The sequence below is a fragment of the Callorhinus ursinus genome, unplaced genomic scaffold (genome assembly GCF_003265705.2).
Source record: "Callorhinus ursinus isolate GAN/ISIS: 27379988/994484 unplaced genomic scaffold, GSC_fseal_2.0 scaffold2, whole genome shotgun sequence".
Taxonomy (NCBI): Eukaryota; Metazoa; Chordata; class Mammalia; order Carnivora; family Otariidae; genus Callorhinus; species Callorhinus ursinus.
This window is the reverse complement of record NW_027397064.1, coordinates 84,679,489-84,685,450: the sequence shown is the minus strand read 5'-3', so window position 1 is coordinate 84,685,450 and position 5,962 is coordinate 84,679,489.

Here is a 5,962-nt window from a genome sequence, read left to right as displayed (position 1 = left end):
TTAAGTGAATTAAGATCATGGAAAATAGTTTCTAATCATTTGGTGTCATATCATAAAAAAGGATTCTTTCCAAGGCATCTTTTAAAATATATATATTCCTCTAAAAGAATATTCCTCTACATGTGCTTATTTTGTTGATTTATTATAGGTGTGGTTCCTGCACTTCATTTATTTACATCATTTCCTGATGTGACTCAGTAAGCAACCTGAGACTAACTATGGCCTCTGATCAGGATGAAAGAACTTGGGAATCAGTTTTGTGAATAAAAATGCCTATTGAAAAACAAGGAGGGCAATGGTAAGAGAAAGTCATCCTGTCTGTGTTTTAGTATAGTGCTTTAGTCTTCCCCTTCCCATTCCATTTTCTGCTTCATCTTGAAAAATTTAGTCTACTAACCATTGAGGGCTCTCATGAGCCCCTGAACCATGGGGCTAAGGACAATAGAAGTCCATGCCAGGGGTGGGGGCACAGTGCTCAGTGTGGGGTGTTGCAATCAGTGTGAGTAAAGAGGCTGTCCCAAGGGGAGGTGGTCCAGTGAAAATGATCAAAACTCAAAACTGTTTAGGAATGCCCACTAAGAGGGCGCCTGACCTGGGATGTCAGAGCCAGAACATGGTGAGAAGCATGTCCACATGAAGGTATAGCTAGTTATAGGATTTCCGACATAAGTAGTGTAGAAGGGTATTCATGTGTTGGGTAGAGGCTGGCTCTGTGTGGGATGTTGAGTCTCAAAATGGATGAGGTGAAGTATCATGGGGCGGGGGGCAGTGAGGAGTCTTCAGGGCTCAAGCAAAGTAAGAAAAACATGTGTAAAGGAGGGGGTTGCAACGTGGTCTGGCATGGGGTGTTGGGGCCTGAGGGGAGTGTGGAGGGGTTAATCCAGTGCAATGTCAATGTTTGAGCGGCCTAAGGAGGACATTCCTGTGTGTGTGTGTGTGTGTGTGTGTGTGTGTGTGTGTGTGTGTGTGTGTAGAGAAGCTTGGCATGAAGGATCAAATTATGAACGGTATGAAGAAGATGTCTCCAGAAGGGTTATCTCTTCACTAAGTGTGCGAGCCCAGGTGGGTTAAGGAAGGCATCTGTGTGGTATGACTGTCCAACAGGGCTATCATAACTATAGCTGGGAGAGAGTATTTCCACCTAGGAGACCATATCATTAGGAGGTATTTGACCCTAGGTGGGATGAGGATGGAGTGAGAACATTTTCCATATGATAGGGAAATCCCACCTGGGAAGTTGGAACAAAGTGTGGAGAGAAGGGCATTCATATGTGGTGGGGAGCAGTGCAGCCTGGTTCAGTGTGTTGGAGCCAAAGTGGGATGAGAGAGGAATCTGTGCATGAAGAGGCTGACAGCATCAATTGCATAGAGGGGGGAGATCAATTAAATAGAGGGGGATGGATCACATAAATAAATATGTCAGGTAGGGATAATGAGAACTGGATTTCTCATCATCACAGATGGAAATTACAAATATGGAAAGGGGGGAACCTAACATGAGCTCAGCAGTATTATATTGAAATTAAAGACATTAGTGTGAACCTGTGATTTTCAATACAGAAATAAATATAGGAATAGAGGTGTAAATGTGTATGTCTTTATTTTTTTTCTAGTTTTTTTTCCATGTGGAAAGTCTGGAAGCAAGGACATCCCAATAGTAATAAGCACATCTTGAACCCAGGTGTTGGTTTCTAAATTCTGTTCTCCCCCCAAATAACTAGGAATCCTTGCAGAAAAGTCTCATTCCAGAGGTAGGCCAGAAAAGGACAACATGAGCCTAGAACATCATGTATGAGGAATAATAAAAGTCTCAAACAATGAAGGGACATGCCAAAAGGACATAAAAGGCAGCTTGAAGGACTTCCACTGGCCAATTCTGGGACAATGAATAACAAAATAAATAATGATGTTAATGGATTGCAGCCCACTGAATGAAACAGATAACCATGGTTCAGAGTGATACACAAAAATGAATGAATAAATTGAAAGTTTGTGTAGTGGAGAAGCACAATAGATACCACCTTCACCACGTGATCAAAATTAGCTTTACCAGGAATAAGGCAAACTGAAACCTTGGGCAATCTAATAAGATGCAATGGGAACACAATATTACTTCTGTGGTATTCCTAAAATGCACAACCTGAATCTAGTTGTAAGTAAACATCAGATAAACTCAAATTGTGGTATGGTCTATGAAATTTCTGGCCTGTATTCTATGAAGATGTAGTGTGATAAAAGCCAATGAAAGATTGAGGAAAGGTTTCATATAGAAGGGGAAGATTAAATACAAATACCCCCACAGAATTCTGAATTGTATTATTTTGCCATTAAAAACATTCCTGGAACATTTGGTAAAACTTAGATGGCAGCTTGAATTCAACTTTGTTGAGTAAATGGTAGTGACGTGTCAATGTTAATTTCTCTATTTCTGATTCTGTTGTGCTCTGTAGAAAAATGTTCTTGTTTTATTTATTTTTTTTTAATTTTAAAAAGATTTTATTTATTTATTTATTTGACAGACAGACAGTGAGAGAGGGAACACAAGCAGGGGGAGTGGGAGAGGGAGAAGCTGGCTTCCTGCTGAGCAGGGAGCTCGATGCAGGGCTCAATCCCAGGACCCCGGGATCATGATCTGAGCCAAAGGCAGACACGTAACAACTGAGCCACCCAGGTGCCCCTTATTTATTTATTTATTTGACAGAGATAGAGAGAGCACAAGCAGGGGAAGCAGGCAGAGGGAGAGGGAGAAGCAGACTCCCTATGGAGCAGGGAGCCCCATGTGAGGCCTGATCCCAGGACCCTGGGATCATGACCTGAGCCGAAGGCAGGTGCTTAACCGACTGAGCCACCCAGACGCCCCATTGTTCTCGTTTTAAAACTACACATTTAGGAGGGCATTGTGTAAATAACTCTTTCAAATGATAAAGGGCAAATATTTGTGCTCTTCTTGCAATTTTTTGTACTTTTGAGTTTTTTTCAAAATAATAAAGAATTAAAGTTTACGAAAATAAAGGCATGGCATTTTCAACATATACTGATGTGAGAAAAGGAAAAGGAATTTGATGTTCTTTCCACTCTGCATATGACAGTGGAATGCAAAGAAGGATGTAAAATTGTTTAAAAAATCCTGAATTTTGGACCAGATAGCATCAGGAACTACTCCAAATCTTACTATGTTGAACTTGAAACAAGTCTACTTCAGGACTCATGTTTCTTCATGTTGCATGTGATATCAATGCTTACATTATTTACATCAGTTCTTTTATTTGAGCTAGGAGGCTCAAAGGGGTTGTTTGTGAAAACAGTCTGTAGACAGTAAAGCAGCATAGAAGAGTCAGCTCTTAGGAAGTGACATGACTGAGCTGTGCTCAGCCTGTAGCCTTAGAGTGTATTGCAAAGTTCCTGGTGTTTTTGTTGGAAGTCCATCAGTTCAATTCTGATTCCATCGCCCTTTCTGTTGGTTTGACAAAGATCACACTCCACAGCTGTGCCATCTGGTCAAGGGGGGCTGTAAGTTTGTGACTACGGTATTCCTTCCGGTTCTGTTCAGCACAGTGCACTAAAGCCACCTCACTCTTACTGTCGGATGCTGGTGCGCACACTCAGCCAAGCAGAGCTGTATTTCTGCAAGTATTTGCTTTCAGATCGGTGAGCTGGCTGAGGTCAAAACTTTTTCCTAGAAAATCCATCTTAACTTTGAAATTAAGAACACACATTTGAAGTCAATAAAGGTCAGGCAAAATCTTTTTTTTTTTTTTTTAATTTCACAGTGTGGTAACCCTCTAAGATTAATATGGTGGGAGTTTTTGTTTGTATTTCTTGTTTGATTGCATAGTACTATTTCTAACCATTTAAAAGATTAAGATCCAGAAAGACAATTGGTTTCCTTAAGAAAACTCAGAGTCAGACAAGAGTCTGTATCCTCTCAGGTATTTGCTGGGACTATCCAACTATAATCCTACCATGAACGTTGACTCTGATGTCTGATGTGTCATTTGTTTCCAACCTGATGCTGCAAAGGGGGGGATGCATTAAAGAAAGTGGTAACTCTCCCTGCTAAGTAACAAGTGTACATTTTAAATGGGCCTTTAACTAAAGGCTGTTGGCATAGTTTTTTGTTTCTTTGTTCTCTTTTCTTACTTTTCTTTTTTTCTTTTTTTTATTTTTTTGGTTGGTCAAATCATGACTTTTAACAGAACCAGTGAAAGCATCTTTCTGAGATATATTAAGGACTAAGAAAAAAGAAAAAAAATTAGTATGATTACTGAGATTTTGGATGCTTCCTTAAATTTTGTGCTGAGACAAGTAATCTCATTGTGTCACCCTAGTCTTAGCCTTGGACCCTAGAATAAGCTTGGCTACAAAGCAAATAGTGTTTGTTACTACTGTTATTCCATGAAATCTAGATTTTCAAAACCATATCATGAGACCTGACCGCACCCTGACATCATTGTCTCCGCGGCTGCTGAAACCTATGCACACATCAGCATACGCTTGTGTGTAGATTCCTCTGCAGAAACTGAAGGAACTGTAAGAAAATGTCTCCATTCTCACCCCATTATAAGAGAGATGAAACTGAATGGGAGAAGCCTGAGAAAACATTCCCCATAAGAATTCATCTTTTCCTGTTAAGCTGCAGTAATCACCCACTAGTCCAATGGTGCCCATTTCTCAAAGGAATTCCAGGGAAGCTTGTACCCATGTACTGGCTTAGATTTATAATCTAATTTGCTCTCATTTAACATGTTTTTTTCCCCTTGCTTTAAGGCTTAAAGAACTCCATTTATCCATCCATCTTCTCATTCATTCAGCAGGCATTTTCTGAGCACCTACAGAGCTCATAGAAGAAGCTTGGGGAAGATATTTAAGAGGTGACATTTGAACAGAATGTTTGGGAACAAATATGTGGTCATGGACTATGTAAGAACAGGAAAATCATTTAATGCATTTAATGTGGAAGAAGTGGACACATGAAACTGTAAAGTTTTCCTGAAAATTTTAGTCATACAAAAAAATCTAGACAATAGTGTGTGTTGTTGTGGCAAAATATGACTCTGGAGAGGAAGTCAGAGGCCCGTGTATGAATGGATGTGCAGAAAACAAGAAGGATTTAACAACATTCTTCTTGTCACATGGATCATGGACTATTTAAGCAATTGATTATGATGCATCTTGGAATGGTTTTCTTCATGTTTCTTCACTTGGGCTTCAGTGAGCTTTTTGAATATGTAGGTTGGTAGCTTCATCAAATTTAGAAAGATTTTGACCATTATTTCTTCAAATTGTTTTTCCTCCCTCTGCCAGCTCTTTTCTCCTCCACTGGGACTCTAATTCCATAAATATAGACTGCTTGATTCTGTCCTCAGCTCACTAGGCTCCATTCAACTTTTTAAATGCAATATACAGTTTAGGAAAATTTTCAATTTACAGAAAAGTTGTTAGGATAGTGCAGAAAATTCTCCATACCCCACAACCAGTTTTCCCTATTATTAACATCTTACATTATTAGTATGGTACATTTGTAAATTATGTTTTCTGTATGTTTTTCATCTTGTATAGTTTCTATTCATGTGTATTTAACTTCCTTTATCTTTTCTTTGCAATATATAACCTACTATAATCCTATCCAAAGCACTTTTCATTTCAGACATTATTTTTTATGACTGGAAGTTCATTTTGGCCATTTTTATATCTTACATGCCTCTCATTTTTATATTCATGCTTCCTACTGTATCTTTTTGCATATATGGAGCATATTTATAATAGTGGTCTTACTTTCCTTGTCTACTATTCTATTTATGTCTCTTTCCTTTTTCTGTTCTGTTTCTGTTGGTTAATTTTTCTTCTCATCATGAATTGTATTTGCTTGACCTCTTCGAATGCCTGGTAATTCCTACCTTCCTTCCTTCCTTCCTTCCTTCCTTCCTTCCTTCCTTCCTTCCTTCATCCCTCCCTCCCTCCC